A 17545-nucleotide genomic window follows, 5' to 3' on the forward strand; every position below is an offset into this window, starting at 1 on the left:
GTATCAGTTCGGCTGGGTCATGGTGCCCATATATGTGATCACATTATTCTGGTTGTTACTTTGAGAGTGGTTTTGACTGAGATTAACATTTAAATTGGTGGACTGTGAGCAACACAAATTGCCCTCCATAATTATTCAATCAGTTGAAGGCCTTAACAGAACAAAAGATTAACCTTCCCTGGAGCAAGAGAGAATTCTGCCAGCAGATGACCTTTGGACTTGAACTGCAACACACTGGCTTTTCCCTGGGTCTCCAGGCACCAGTCCACCCTGAAGATTTTGCACTTGCCAGCCTCCATAATGTGAGCCAATTCCTTAAAATAAATCTGTGTGTGTGTGTTTGTGTGTGTATCTCTGTCGCACACACACACATATATAGAACATATCTAATATTTTTTATATATATATATATTTTTTTTCCTCTGGACAACCATGACATACCTAAGTTTTTTTTTGTTGTTGTTGTTGTTGTTGTTTTTTTTTACATACCTAAGTGTTAAGTAATTTGCTCATTGCAACATCCCCAAGGGGAGGGTATACAATTATCATTTTTATTTTACAGATGAGGACACTGAAGTCCAGGAAACGTAAATAGCTTGTCCGAGGTCATTCAACCTCGTACATGACAGGACGAGGATTCAAACTTATTGCCCACAATTTTAACAATGCAAATATACTTTTTAAGGTCAATGAATCAGACTTTTAAAAATCCTAGGATAATAAATTGTAATTCCTCATTTTATTTAACACTTTCTTCATGGAGACAAAAATATTTTAGAGCAAAATTGTCAAACAGGCTCTTGACAAGCAAGTACTAAGAAGTCATTTGCCTTTCTCACTCTCATTGGTTTTGTGTGGAGTTTTTCCATAGCTGTATGAAATATTGAGAGCAGCAGGAGGCTGCCAAATGCCTAAGCAGGTAGGGGCGGGTCCCCAGCGAAATTCCATCTCCAAGCTGAAGACAGTTTAAAGCCTGAAAGCCAAGCTACAAGTTAAATCCTTGAACTGGATTGAGAACCCACTTTCCTGTTTGGTGTGCATTCCTCTGATTGATCTCCATCCTTCTCCCATTTTACATATATCTACCCTTTCCTAATTGGTTTTCTACACTGTCATGCCCACCTTTGAGTAGCATCTTTGCTTTGACCGTTTTTGCATACTCACAAACCAGTCAGCACACACTCCCTACTCTGAGCCCTTAAAAAGCCCTGGGCTCAGCCATATTGAGAACTTTCCTGCTTTTGGGTAGGGGGACCATCCCAGTCCCCTTCTTGCTAAAAGCTGTTTCATCACTCAATAAAATTTCCTGCCTTGCTCACTCTTAGAGTACCCATGTGCCTACTTCTTCCTGGTCATGAGACAAGAACCCAGACTTAGCTGAGCTAAGGAGCAAGAAATCCTGCATCAATATGACGTTATCATTGCACTGGATGTTAACAGGTAGTATGAGTTTGTTTTTGCTAATTTTAAATGAATTAGTAAATAAATTTTTAAAAACTCTCAAGTTTAACTTTTAATACAATGAATACATATTGATATTATCTACATGAACAAAAGCCCTTTGGGGTCCTAAATAATGTATGAATTTTAAAGAAATACTGAGACCAAGAAGTTTGAGAATTGTTTTAGAGGCATTACAAAACTTAGGACATTTTTGTGAAATAAATACTGTTATTAGTTTAGCAGATGCATGTTTACAGTTTTTATAGAATTCTTTAAATCTTCTCATACTCAAATCTGGGTAAGAAAGGGAAAAAAACTTAAGCTTAAAACTAATCTTCAGTAATATCCTGGATGCTATTATATTTTTCAACTTTTAATGTTTTTACTTGGCCATCAGCAGAATAATTTGGGGCCCTGGGTCTATAGTGCAGTCGTATACATATATTTTTTTTAATTTTTTTAATTTTTTTTTTTTTACCGGTTTTATCCAATACAAACCGGATAAACGTTATATTCTTAAAATGGTGAATAAAAGGCTAACAAAACATTTTGCTGACTTTCTTAAATGTTAAATATCAGGCATTTGTGAGAGGGCCCACTAAAAATGTATGTGGTGGAGGAAGATCTGCACGCAGGCGCCTGGGCACACAGTGACTCTGCACTTTCTGGTCCAGCTTCCTGTGGCTGCCTAAGCAGTCCACATCCCCTGGGCATTCTCCCAAGGGTGGGGCAGCAGCCATCACAACCTAATACCACTTTCCTAAGTAGTTTGAAGGAGCAGCAGCAAAGCTCAGGCAGAATGAATTGAGCCTGACCGTCCTCAGATCAGTATCCTGAAGATGTGGCCTGGCTCAGCTCCAGTGCAGACAATGGTAGGGCGTTCAGAAAGCTCATCTTCCCCTCCATATTTAGCAAATGTGTGTTCTCTCAGTCCACTAGGGAATATGCAGCATCAAGCCATATGCAGCATCAAGTCACTGCCTTGGTGTTATCAGATGAGTCAATGAGATGGAAAAGAGGAATCCCGGACTGATTCCTTTCTCTCACCACTGTTTCTGAAGAGTCTTGTTCTAACAAAATCAATAAGACCATCATTCCTTATGTCCCTGTGGAACACTGCAGTTTACAAAATACACTCACTTTCATGATCCCTCGAGGACACTGTGAAGTAGACCAGGTAGGTACTGTTATCCTTATTTTAAAGATCAGAAAACTGAGAATCCAAAGCATCGAGCAATTGACTCGAGATCACAGGGAGCATGACCCTCACCAGGCCTGGAGGCCAGCTTGTGTTTTCAGTCCCACATCAGGCCTCTGACTCTGCAGAGGGCACACACAGAACGCTTCCTCATTATACGTGATTATTATTTAACCGCAGGGATGTTTTTGCACAACGCTATTTTAAGGAAGGTAGAGACAAAAAGAAGAAAGTGGAGGTTGAAAGGAAGAGAAAACATATTAGGGGAAATTCTCATTTTTTAATAGAATTCATGAGTACATTGTCAACTCCCAGAGATTTAAAAAAATACTGGATATACACCAAAATCATCATTGGAAACAGTATGAAAACACCTGTTGACGCCAGTTTTCTTTATGAGTGGCAGTGGTCAAAATGGATCAGGGTACTGCAGAGATCCCAAGTCTGGGAGAAGGGTCCTTCAGCATTCATCAGAGTGCTCTCTGCAAGTCTGTGAATGTGCAGAGGCAGGAGCCTGGGGTCCAGAGCTCCTGCTGAACCCAGAATGGCCTTCAGTAGGATGTGCTAGAGTCTCTTTAGCCATTAATTACTTTTACAGCTGCTGCTCTAAAAACAGAAGGGATAAAAATTGCACTGTTTGTTCCATTGAAAGTTCAAAGAGGAATAGCCAAAAGAAATCTGTGGACTCTGCCTTGCAAATGAATCAAATAAACTTTTCCTTTAATATGTTTCTGCTTTTCTGAAAATCACTTATAAGAGAGGTGTAACAAATAACAAAGTGGGAACATTTTTTAAAAAGTTCAGAACCATGAATGAGATTATAAGTAAAGTACTGATAGCCCAGTGAGTGTGAAGTTAATGAGCCTGTCACCCCTGCATGCTGTGTAGACATGGGTATCTGGGATATTCTTTTTACCCAGGCATGTGACCATGCTTCTGTCTTGGTGGAAGAGAGCTTATAACAGAAATTAAAATAACTTTATTGACAAAATTAAAATATATTCATCTGCACAATATTTTGTGCATTGAGATTTGTATTTGCTACATACATATGGACTTGCACATCTACTCTGAACAGCATTACAGCTCTGCACAGTGATCTTCATTAGTTATTTCTACCATAGTTCCCATTCTCTCACTTAGTTTCTGTTTCTTCACTTACCAGCACTAACTTTTTACAGCTGCAGTTTTAAGGCAAATCTCTCATTCTTCCCTCTGAGGGGCATTTATTTGTATAACCATTGCAGCTTCCAATTACTCCACTGAGTAAGTGCCACTTAAGATTCTCATCAGCCTGTTGTTACCATTATTCCAATACAGTAGCAACCGTGAATGCCAGATTTGAAGAACATATTTGAAACTAGGAAAAACATAGTGGAAAAAATTAAATGTGATACCTACTCTTTGAGCAATTCCCTTGTGTGTGTTTCTCAAATGAAGAGTTGATTAATGACAATATGAAAAGTACTCACCTGAAGCAAGCATGTCAGTTACCATTTTTTTTGAGATTCTGTCTTTAAATTAATGAGCTCTAGGTACTCTTCTTTCTGATTGACATAGCCCCTTTTTAAAATTTTCCCTCTCTTTAATTGAACATAAAACAATAATTGTTTTTTACAGTCTTTTTATGGAGTGTGCCATAATATGCTGACATTCTGTGCAGAAGTTTATACTTGAAACAATTATATGTTTATATCTTGGATAAAAAATTAAGTTATTGAATAACAGTCAAGATTTTCTAAATCATACCAAATTCTCCTTCACAGGAAACATGTCACATCCATTTTTAGTATACTGTGTGGTAACAGTCTTTGGATCACATGCCACATAAATGGTACCACAGTAGCATTTGTATTTGACAAATAAGTTATAGGTATAAATAAGCCATTATATGAAGGAGAATATCAAACTTTTCTTTACTTCTTTTCCCAATTAGCACATTTTAAGAAATGAATTTAGAATTCATTATCATACCTTTATCAATAATGATGAAGGGTATGGACTCTGGAGGAGAGAATCGGGGGATTAAATATTAGCCTTGTGACTTTTGGTTTGTAGAGAAGAAAAACTTTTCCTATACCCTCTTATCTTCTGTAGTTGGGGCCTGAGAATTAAACTAACAGAAGACAGATTAACAGAAGAAAAGCATGCAAAATTTACTGGATGTTAATCTTTGTACATGTACATGGGCTTTAAATAAACAGAAAGAAACAACCCAAAGAAGTGACTAGACTTGGCCTTATATACCATTTTAACAAAGAGTGATAAATTATGGAGAAGTGACCACACAAAAGAAAGGGACTTGGCTTTCTAGGAGTGGCAAATTGTGGGAAGGTAAATATATGGGGGAAAACAAATGGTAGATAAAGTTTATGTAGTAAGGTTTACAGACTCATTTAGGTGCTGTCTCCATTTCCAGTGGTACAGTTTGTTCTCCCTTTCCTGATATGGAAGATGGGGAAATACTTTCACAAGAAAGCTTTATGCCCTATGTTTAGGCAGATAGTGGAAGGGAAAAGAGTTCTTCTTATGTCTGCTTTTTCTCAATTGCTTTCAACTTAAAATAATTATTATGCCAAAGTGGCATATTTTGGTTTGACATATTCTAATCCCTTTCAGATGTTATGACTGTCAGCAAGTTCTCATACTCCTCCAAGCCTCAGCCTCCTCCTGGGAAAATGAAGACAATAATGATACCTACTTCTTAGGGTTGTTATGGGCATTCAATTGATAATACATACGAGCAGCTCAGCACAGAAGTAGGTACATAATAATTGTTCAATAAAGGAGAGCTATCATTCTTATTTTTATCTCCAGAATCCCTTTTTTGCTTTCACTTATACAGATATAGTAGAGAGTACATGCATACCAACATTGCCCATTAATTAACATATATGTATATGTAATATGTATTTAAGAAATTGAGGAATGAGAAAAAACAATATCAGGATCATTTAGTCTTAAGCAAAAGTGTTAAGGAGGATTTAAACAGCAATGTTTAAGCTGAAGATAAAAAAAAAGAGAGAAGGTTTAAATTAAGGAATAAAAATTTAGGTTAAGATTAAATGATTTATTAAATACAACTCCTTAGTTATGAGTGTGTGTGTGTAATTAGTTCTGCTTATCATCTGCTCTTAAAACCAGACTTATCGCTTTTACTCTCCACTCCAATCAGCCACCATGTCATGCTGATATTAACTGGCTCATGCCCATCACTTCCTTTTAGTTCCCAGTGTTACCTCCTAGGCTGAGTTTTCATCTTATTAAACCTAGATTAATGTAATACCTCCTAAATAGTCTCTTAATCTTTTAATATCTTCCTTATTCTATTCAATCCTGTGTTCTGCCAGCCAATTACTATTCCTCAAAAACCACTTTGTTTAATCTCTCTGATTTCCGACTGCCTACACAGTAAGATTCTAATTCTTTGGTTTAGCTTTCAAGATTCTATTCAATCCAGCTTTAACCTACCTTTTATGTTCCATTCTTCTCCCCTCCCCATCCACTCTAGTTAGAGGGAAGTGGTCTAGAATGGGAATAAGGACGCAGACTCCAGAGCAGGTTGCCTGCATGAACTCCAGGTCCCAATCAGCCAGTTCTAAACTAAAAGTTCAGATATTCTGAACTGTGGAACAAACAAGACATGGGCCTGCTGAGGTAGAAATGTGGACTTTTGGGATGTGAGGCCGAAATAACTCATAGATGAGGGTCCTTCCTAAATCTACAGAGTGGCAACAAACCTAATTCACTTATTAAAATAATCACTGAGATGGAAATTGCAAATGTTCTGACTCTGGAGAGATAGAGGATGACTGGCAGGCAAAGGAGAAATCTCAGGCTTCAGTAATGAGAGTTTTTCATGAGTCACTTAGTCAAACTCATGAGATCTGGAGAGTCTATGGGAAAGGGGTTCAGGGATAGAGAAAGCCAGAGACGATGAGGTTGGGAGAGTAAGTTCTCTTACCATTGTTCTGGATTCTCCCTACTCCCATACTCTTCCAGTGGGGCAAAGTGCCCCAAAGTGTAAATCAGTGTGTCCCAAGGGGTCTGGAGTTTAGGTTCCTGAACATGGCAGAGGGCCTTGCTAAACTGGCAAGTATCAGAGTTGGGTGGGTGCTAGTGTCACAGGTGTGACAAGTCATCCAGGTTGGATTTGGGCATCAGCCAGAGGACATGGAGGAAAACAGAGAGTTTGAATAGGTTCCCACACCTGTGGGAGATCAGTTCCCCACTATTTCCTTGAAGCCCAAGATGTCATTAATTCCTAGCATTTCTTGGCTCCAAAGCAATTTGCTCATGCATTGGCTTTGGGAATGGTGTTTGGACTGACTATCACCTACCCAGAATCTTCCATATTTCCTGGATATTTATCCTTGTGTTTTTATGTCACCAAATGCTCTTTGGAATAATAATTGTAACATTTTTTGACCCCTGCTATTTTCTAGGGCCTTTAAAATCTTTATATTCACCATTAGCCTTGCTTTATTAATATAGAAACTAAGGCCTATATAGGTTAAGTGGTACAGCCAGGACCCTAACCCAAGTCTGTTTGTGTCCAGAGCACAAATTACTGTAGCTTTCTTCACAAAAATCTGTAAATTTCTTATCTCTCTCTCTTTCTCTTTTAACCCACAGGTTTGACCTTTCTCTTATCCCCAACAAAGTTCTGAATGTGGGTTCTGACTCTGAGCAAAAGGCATACTTCATGAAGTTTCCTGCTGCCCTTTCACTACACAGTTGGACTTGGAGGCAAACTTGGATGATAAAAATACAGTTCCCATGCTATCCCTTATAAAGATTTAAGAGAAAGTATAGAAAGAAAGGCAAAGCTAATTACTCAGTATGCATCTGCTAGTTTTAATGCAATAAAAGAAAGAGTCAGTCCCATAATATAGCAAAGGTTACATTTGGAAGTTAAATGCAAGATATTAGAAAGCACCTCATAAGAAATGAATGCTGTACTATTAGGACCTTTAAACCAAGCAGTCAATGCATTGACAAATCTTTATAGGGAAACAATTATGTGGCAGACAAGGTTAGGTGGCTGCAATATGTCTGCCTTGGTTGATGAGTTTCATCTTTCCTATTGAGTGGGCTATAAACATGGCAGCATTCCTATGTCCAGGTTACATTGGGTATTGTCCTAATACATTGGGTATTGCACAAAAGGCACTCAAATTTTTTTTGTAAGTACTGTTAACAGGGCAAGCTTCTGTCGATAGGTTACGCTAATATTCAATTTGTATTATAGTTAGATAAGATCTTGAATGTATAATTATTTCTATTTGACTCAATGGCCTAGCTTGCTGATGAGAACTCAAGCTTTGAGAATCAGACATTGGTTCATTCTTAATTAAGTAAAGTAATGCATTATTGATTTTAGAGTTAATCCAAACTGACATTTTTATGACCACGATGGACAAAATGTTTGTATCTCCCCAAAATCATATGTTGAAGCCCTAATCCTCAGTGTGGTTGTTTGGAGATAAGACCTCTAAGGAAGAAATTAAAGTTAAGGGAGGTCATAATGGTGAGAGGCTCTCATCAAACAGAATTAGTGTCCTTATAAAAAGAGACATCAGAGACCACTTGTACTTGCACATTCTACATGTCCAGCCCCCAAACCAACCCTACTCACAGCTTGATCTTGAACTTCCAGCCTCTGAAAGTCCAGCAAAGACAAGTGAAGCATTCATAGCCAAGAAGTAAGGTGGGAGTCAGTGGATGGAAAATTACTAAGAGGAAACATGAGGAGTAAGAAGGGATTCTGGTTAAATCAGCTTAACAGGATTCTTGCTGAAGTCAGGACAGAGTAATCAGATATCACCTGGGAGGTGGTGGGAGATAAGGAATTTGATCAAATATTGACGATGATCAGTTATGAAGGGTGAGAGATTCTGGTTAAACAAATTTGACAGAATTTTTGCTAAAATTGGGCAATGCAAAAACAGACATGGAAATCCACAGTTCAGGGTCTCATTGGATTGTCTTTCACAGGGTTGCAAAAATAATCCTCCATGTTTTCTTCAAAAAGTTTTAGAATTTTATCTTTTACATTTAGGACGATCATGTGTCTTGAACTAATTTTTATGAATGGTGCAGAGTTTGAGGTGCAATTTTTTTCTTATAAGTAGTCATTTTTTACAGAACCTTTTGTCAAAAAGACTTTTCTTCCCCCTATTAACTTATGTTGATGACATTTAAAAAACGATCAAGTGACTGGGTAAATGTGGTTCGGTTTCTGGACTCGCTATTTGCTTTTGTTAAACTATTAATCTATCTTTACATCATATCATTCACCTTGATTATAATAAGTTTTGAGATCAAGTGATATAAGTACTACAAAGTATTTTTTTATTTCAAGATAATTTTGGCTATTCTGAGTAGCTGGTCTTTTGTTTTCTTTCTTTTTTTGAGACAGAGTCTCACTCTGTTACCCATGTTGGAGTGCAGTGGCACAATCTTGGCTCACCGCGACCTCCATCTCCTAGGTTCAAGCGGTTCTCTTGGCTCAGCCTCCTGAGTAGCTGGGATTACAGGCACGTGCTACCATGCCCGGCTAATTTTGTTTTTGTTGTTGTTGTATTTTTAGTAGAGTTGGGGTTTTGCCAAGTTGGCCAGGCTTATCTTGAACTCCTGACCTCAGGTGATCCACCTGCCTTAGCCTCCCATAGTGTTGGGAATACTGGCATGAGCCACTGTGCCCAGCCTTGGTCTTTTCATATACATGTTACAATCATCTTGTCAGTTTCTACCAAAATAAAAAAAAACCCTAAGATTTTGTTTGGGAATACTTTGACTTTACAGATCAATTTAGAAAAAAAAAATGCATCTTAAAAATATTGAGTCTTCAAATCCATGAACATGGTATATATTTCTATTTAAATAAATATTCGTTAATTTCTTTAAATAAGTATTCTTTAATTTCTTGCAGCAATGTTTCTTATTCCCAGCATACAGATCTTAGACATATTTTATTTAAGTTTTCCAAGTATTTTGTGTCAATTGATACTATTTTAAATTGTGTTGGATTTTTTATTTAATTTTCCCATTCTTTGCTAGTCTATAGAAATACGATAGGTATTTTAATGTTAACTTATAGCTGTGACATTGTTAAAATCATGTATGAGCCTAGTAGTATTTTTTTTAGATATTTATAGTTTTTAACATACATAACCATGTTATATTTGAATAAAAACAGTATACTTTTTTCTTTCCAACATTTATGCTTTTTATTTATTTTATTTCCTCATTTCATAGCACCGACTAAAACACAAAAAAAGATGTTTTTGCCTGTTGTAATCCTTGGGTAAAGTTTTATCTGGAGGAAGAGATATGGTCAGATATCCACTAGTTTAAAGGGTGTGGCTAACAGTTTGGCTGAATGATTCTCAATTAAAAGGAACATGACTGGTAACTTGGTGATAATGAGGTCTGGAAAGATGTATGTGAATCTTGGCATAGATCACATTGGACATAGATCATGAAGATATTTGTGTCCCATATCAAGGCTCACCAAAGAACCACTTCAGAAGAATAAGTGGGCATAGTGGTTCATTCCATGGACGTGAGTGAACTTTTTTCTGCAGCTACATCTATCTTTGTCCAATTGGCTCATAAACAAAGTGGTCATGGGCAGCAGGGAAGGAAGCTATGAATGGGCTAAGCAATGTTCACTTCTACTCATCAAGGCTGATCTGACAACTGCCACTGCTGAGTGCCCAACCTGCTATCTGAAATGGATACTGAGCCCCCAGGAGGATCAGCTAGTGACTTGGTAGCAAGTAGGTTAATTATTTCTAACATAGAAGGGGGAATCCTTTGTTCTCTTTGCAATAGAAACTCATTCTAGATGTACATTTGCCTTTTCTGCCTACAATGCTTCTGCCAAAATCACCCTCTGTGGATTTACAAAATGCCCTATTCACCAACATGGTATTCCACACAGCATTGCTTCTAACCAAGAAACTCATTCTACAGCTAACAAAATGCAGCAATGGCTCTGTGAACATGGACTTCACTTGTATTATTATGTTCTCCATCACTCTGAAGCAGCTGGCCTGATAGAATAGCCTTTTGAAGACTAAATTATGGTGCCAGATGCATGGCAACACTTTGTAGGGCTTGAGTAATGTCATCCAAAATAGAGCATATGCTCTGAATTTGTGTCCAATTTATGGTGTTTTTCTCTCATTACACAGATCTGGAAATCAAGAAGTGGAAATGAAAGTGAATGGCTTATCTCCCTGCTTACCCCTAATCCATCACTAACAAAATTATTGCTTCTCATCTATGCAACCTTGCCTCATCTTGTCTAGAGGTCTTAGTTCTCAAGAGAGGAATGCTTCCACCAGGGTACATAGCAATGGTTCTATTACATGAGAATTTGACACTGTCATCTGACCACTTAGGGATTCTCATGGTGGTAAATCAATGGGCAGAGAAGGAGGGGTTATACTGACTACAATGATTGATTTTGACCATCAAGAGGAAATTAAGTTTTGACTGCACTATTGTGGTAAGGAGGAATGTGTTTGTAACTCACAAAATATCTTAGGACACATCTTAATACTGCCATGCTCTGTGATAAGAGTCAAAGAAAAACTACAGAAAAACTGCAAATGGCTGGGCCATTAGCAGTTTATCTCACTTCAGGGATGAAGGTTGGTTTTACCCCATTAGGCAAAGAATTATGACCAGGCAAAGTGCTTACTGAAGACAAAGGGAATAGGAGTGGGTAGTAGAAGACTGAATTAATAAATATTAACTGAAATCATGTCACCAGCTGGAGAAATGAACACCATAATACTTGAGAATTTCTTTCTTATTTTTACATGAAGATATTTATACATTTTTTCTCCATCCAACTATCTTTTTCCCCCTCCATCTCCCTAACATATAACATAGGAAGTATTAATAGTAACTGAGCTTATATTTCAGTATTTAAGTTATATCTTATGGGGAGTGTGATTCAATTAGAAGAAAAATAAACATTAACCAACATTGAATAAAGGGATTTTGTGTCATCTTTTCAGAGAGTTTTAGCATGTTTTTAGTTATATATCAGTATTTTAGTATATATCAGTATTGCGCTATGCAGAAAGATAATTTTACTATTGTCTTTATTTAGAAGTTAAGTATTGCTGGAAGGTGTATATGGGAGTGCCAAGTTGTAAGGGGGTGGACTGTGGCAACTGTTCAGTTTAACTAAACGGAGATGTTTCTCAGAAATCCTTTCACTGTATCATTCTAGTTTATGATGGGTCACAACAGAAACTTGTGTGAGATTGGGAAGGGAGAAGTGAAGTCACAGCTGGTCTTTACACTGCCAAGGTTGGCACGGGGCCAGGTACTGTTGTAGCTCATGCATACTATTACTGATCTACTGGTTTATGGGGAGCAAAACCTGGGCTTACGGTGTTTCTAACCAGAAATGCTTTGTTAGATCTTTGAATCCCAGGCCAAGTCATGTACAGCTTCACAGGAAAGAGTGTCAGCTTTGTTTTCAGTTCACTTACATTATCAAGATTGGAGGGAGTGGGACAAACACATGTTCCTATTTGTTCTTGTGGGTTCTAGCTTTGCCTTATAGATTTCATTTTTCCCCCTCATGTTCCCTCAGAGTTCACTCTTGGATCCCCCTTAATTAATGTCTATATTTCCTTGATGACTTCAGGCCTAATGTTAGCACAGAGTTGATAGCCTTATATAGACCACTTAAGAAGTTTCTACAATTGCCTAAGGTCTAATCCTCAAAATAAATCCCTGATTGTATTTCACTTATATTCGTTCCACTTACCTGAAGGAACACTAATCAATAGGCACTGGTATGGTCTTCTTTGTGTTATTCCTGCTTAGATATTGTTTAACTTCTTAAATCTTCTTGGAATTCTACCATAAGTTACTGAGAATCCATTACTATTTTTCAACTGTTTTTTCTTTCTGTGCTTCAGTTTGGGTAATTTCCAAATTGCTCTATTTTCAAGTTTACTGATAGTTTTCCCTGCAGTATTTAATCTGGTGATAAGCTTATTTGGTGAATTTTAAATTTTTGGTTATCTCTAGTATTTCTTGTTATAGTTTGTTTCCTACTTGAGATTTTCTATTTTTCTATCTTTGTCTTCTCTCTTTAAATTCCTGAATATTGTTATAGTAGTTATTTTAAAGACATAGTCTATTAATTTCATTATCTGTGTCATTTCTGGGTCTGTTCTTATTGAGTGACTGTTATTCTGGTAATGGATCATGTTTCCTGCTTCTTTGCATGACTAATAATTTTTTTGTTATACATTGAACATTATGGATACTTCATTGTTGACTGGATTTTTATCATCTTCCTTAATAAGAGTGTTAAGGTTTTTTCCCAAAGGCACTTAATTTACTTGTAGATGAGCTTGATACTTTCAAGTCTTGTTGTTAAGGTAGGTCAAGAATAACTTTTTTTGTAGGACTAGATTAGCCCTATTTCTAAGATACAGCCTGTGTGGAGTTTCTATGTCTTAGTCCATTTGTGTTGCTTGTCTTAGTTCATTTGTGTTGTTATAAAGGAACACTAGGGACTAGGTAATTTATAAAGAAAAGAGTTTTATTTGGATTATAATTCTGCTGGCTGGAAGATTTAGTATCTAATGAAAGTCTCAGGCTGCTTCCATTAATGACAGAAGGTGAAGGGGAGCTGGCATGTGCAGAGATCACATGGTGAGAGAAGCAGCAAGAGAGAGAGAGAGAGAGAGAGGAGGGAGGTGCCAGGCTCTTTTTAATAAGCAGCTCTCACGGGAACTAATAGAATGAGAACTCACTCAGCTTGCCCTCCAGGGAAGGCATTAATCTATTTAGTGGAGATCAGCCCCCATGACCCAAACACTTCCCATGAGGCCCCACCTTCAACTTTGAGGATCAAATTTTACCATGAGGTTTGGAGGGGACAAAGCTGCAAACTATAGCAATATTGTACCTACAGAGTTTAGTAAGGTACTTTCACTTTGGTAAGTCAGAATGCAAATATCTCCGCACTCTGTCTAGCTCTGAGAGTTCAGCTCACAGTTCTTCTATATTTGTTCTCTTCCTAAGAGTTATATTTTGTCCTGCCTCAGAGAGTTTCAATCTGAATATAAACAGCTTACTATTCAAAGACTCAAGTCTCTATGAGATTTTTGGACCTCTTTCCAAAAAGACTTCTATGCAGATTTTTGGAACTCCTTCTCTGCTCAGCTCACTTCCCTCTTGATCCTGCCATACAAATTCCAATCACCTCACTGGCCCTGTATTCTAATCTCTGTCTCCTCCGCTCTGGGGCACTGCTGTGTTGGTTTGGGCACCATTTCTCCAAATCACAGCCTAGGAAGTGACACCAGGCAGAAAATTGGTACAATTACAGGACTCATCTCATGTTTTTGCCCTTCTTTCAGGGGTCATAGTCACATGGTGCCTTTTGTTCAATGTCTAAAAGCAGTGATTTCACACATTTTGTCCACTTTTACACTTGCTTGTGACAGAAGGCCTACTGTGATACGATTTCCTTCATCACGGCTGGAAGTAGAATTTATCTCTGTACTCTTATTTAGCCCTGACAAACAAATCTGCTTACATATATTATGTTTGTAGAGACTTAACATTAAACCAAATGGAATAAACTTTACATCAAGCAAAATCACTTAAAATTCTCTTCTCACTGCTCCCCTATTCCTCACCTTATACTGCTCAGGATTTGATAATTATCTTGAAAGCAAAATCATTTGAATGCTTAGACATTTGCATGTAAATTTTTAATTTGTTCCTTTTGTTCAGCTCAGCGGTTGTCAAAATTTACTGGCATAATCATTACCATACAAAACAATGATCCCCCACTTGATGGGCTATGTAAAGGTTATTTTAGGATAGTTTTGACTATACACTAATTCACCTAATGCCTCAAAATTCAATTTTAGCCTCACTGTAGAAAGGTGAATCTATTATATTTCTTTTGTGGATATTAGGGCTATTTTCTTGCATTCTAATTTGTTTTTCTGTTGAAACTTTCAAATGCAACTCAGTCTTGTAGAAAGCAGATTGGGTGACCTAGAAGGAGGAAAAAACCCACGAATAGAAAGCTAGAACTGAAATAGGGGCCTTAGATAGAAAGGAAAATATAATCTAGGTCCTAATTTCTCTCCTAGTCTATATTGCAAAAAAGATAGGGGGTGTTAAGCAGTCTTCTACATATAGAGGGAAAAAATGAATAAGTTTTATTTTGGACATGTCAATCTGAATATATTTGTATCCTTAGTTTTCCTATTGCTATTCCTCAATAAGTTTTTTGACTATTTGAATCTCCAGGCAGCTTTTAATTTTAGACTTACAGTAAAAGTACAAATACAGCCAAAGAATTCTCCTATACTTTCATTTAGATTCCCAAATTAATTTTTTATCAGATTTACTTTGTCTCTGTGTGTGTGTGTGTGTGTATGTGTGTATGAGTGATTTTTCTGACTTGTTTGAAAATAAGTTGCCAACATAAATGGCCTTTACCCCTAAATACTTGAGTGCCAATTTTTAAAAACAAGCACATTTTGGAGTCAACTTTGAAGTCTGGGGATTTTTGTATGTTGAAAAAGGATGATATTTTTATTTAGTTAAATGTAGCCATATGATAAATCCCAACTCTGGGCACAGTGATGCTTAAACAAAAGACAAAAGACTCAGAGCGATAAAGGCCACTCAACTTGTTTTCTGACTTCGTGCTAGATAAGGCACTTCCAAAGTACCATATGCCTAATCTGATGCTACGATTGTCTCTTTATTAAATTGAATTGAATTGAATCTTTATTCCCTGCATCTGAATTCCAGTGTGTGTGAGATAGCACTGCATAGCACAGTGATTTAAAGTGTGGGCTTAGAAGTTAAAATGGCTTTGGGAACTTGGACAAATAATGTGACATCTCTGTGCCATCAGTTTTTTCATCTCTAAAATGATGAGAAGAATAGTACCTGCTTCAAAGGATTAAATGAGCTAGTCATTATAAATCACTTAGCCTATATAGTGCAGATACTCAGAAATATGAGCTATCACTGTTCTGGACATAAGTATATGGGAGTTTGTATGTGTGCGACTACAATCCTCTCTGGCTTTTGGCGGTGCTGTATCATTAGGAGATGTCCTTGCCTTTCAGCTGTATGTCAACGGCCACGTCTGATGGTTTTGTGTCAATACCTAGATGCATTCTCCCAAATATGCTCATTTGAAAATTTAACATCCGTTAGCAGAGAAGCACTGTATTTTAAAATGCTCTGTTTGGGATACAGTAGAAGCATCTGATTGGAAATACGCCAAGTGCTCTGTCATAGGCCCATAATCAACAGCTGGCATTCTTGGCTAAATATTTGTGATGATGTTAATGTGAAGTCTTTTAGCATTTAATAAACAAATAAAAAGATATGAATAAATTTGACTTACAGAAGTGAATTTTTCTAAGTAATAAAAACACAAATTTCAATATTATTTTCTGAAATACACAGTAATCCTTGAGCTGACACATCGTGCACTGAAGTTTATAGAGTGTAGCTTTATTTCATTCTTCTCTGCTGGAAAGAACATTTGGATGTGCTTATTATTATGCCTTTGGGAAAAATATTTGTCTTCAAATCGTCTAAGATTAGAATTTTTACATTGAGTGACTGTAATCTCAGCTAGTTTTATTTGCTTATTAGTTCTGAGAAAAAGGTAATTCTATTTTTAATGGGTTTAGAAGAATTATTTTTGTATGCACAATCTTTTTTACTGTTTTTAAAATAATTTTATACTTTTTATAATTCCAGAAACTCGACTGCCATGAAATATTGGGCTCTAAAGGAGAAACAACAAAGCATATAAAGAGACTGTGGTACATTTTCTCATTTATATTAATTTAAAGGGAAATTGTTCCATATGGTTCTGAAACATTAACAGTGCAATTAAATCACCAGAAACAGAAAAAAAGTCTTTGTCTTGCTACCATACTCATTCAGGTTGAATAAAGAAATAGAAGGCAAATTTGCTAAAGCAAATTTCTCTTGTCTTTGTGTTGGCAGAAGTCTGTAGTCCCCTTGCTCTGCATGTTCAACAAATGTTTATAGCACCTGGGATAATTATAGAATTCGCTATCTTTATTACATCCCAAACATGAGTTACATTAATGAGAATATTTGGTGGAGTTTCATAGTCTGAATAATTATGCAATAAAGTTCAAGTTATAAAGAATTTTTATTAATGAATAATCAAGCATTAGTTAGCAGGGTGATAGATGTTCTTCAAAATATGTTACTTTGAGAGAACAAATAAATAGGTAAAAACATGCTAATATTTTATTTTTCTTCCACCTATAATTGGACAGGTAAGCACAGCAAACCAAAACCCAAATTTCTGGCTATAAATTTGAAATTTAAAAATAAATTATTTGGCTGATGCCTATAATCCCAGAACTTTGGGAGGCCAGGGTGGGCGGATCATGAGGTCAGGAGTTCGAGACCAGCCTGACCAACATGGTGAAAGCCTGTCTCTACTAACAATACAAAAAAATTAGCTGGGCGTGGTGGTGTGCACCTCTAATCCCAGCTACTCAGGAGGCTGAGGCAGGAGAATCTTTCAAACTGGGAGGTGAAGGTTGCAGTGAGCTGAGATTGTGCCACTGCATTCCAGCCTGGGCGACACAGCTAGACTCTGTCAAAAAAAAAAAAAAAAGATTACTGATTTCTAAATTTCGTTATTTTAATAAAATAACTCTCCTGAAAAGACATATATATATGTGTGTGTTTTGAAAAAAAATTACCATAGGTGGGATTACATTCCAGTCTTATTGAATAAAATTATTATATTCATCTCTTCTAGCCAGAAATAGAAACAAATGTGTGACATATGACCTTATGAGCCAGGCAAAATATTTACCATTG

The sequence above is a fragment of the Macaca thibetana genome, chromosome 4 (genome assembly GCF_024542745.1).
Source record: "Macaca thibetana thibetana isolate TM-01 chromosome 4, ASM2454274v1, whole genome shotgun sequence".
In the NCBI taxonomy this organism is placed as follows: Eukaryota; Metazoa; Chordata; class Mammalia; order Primates; family Cercopithecidae; genus Macaca; species Macaca thibetana.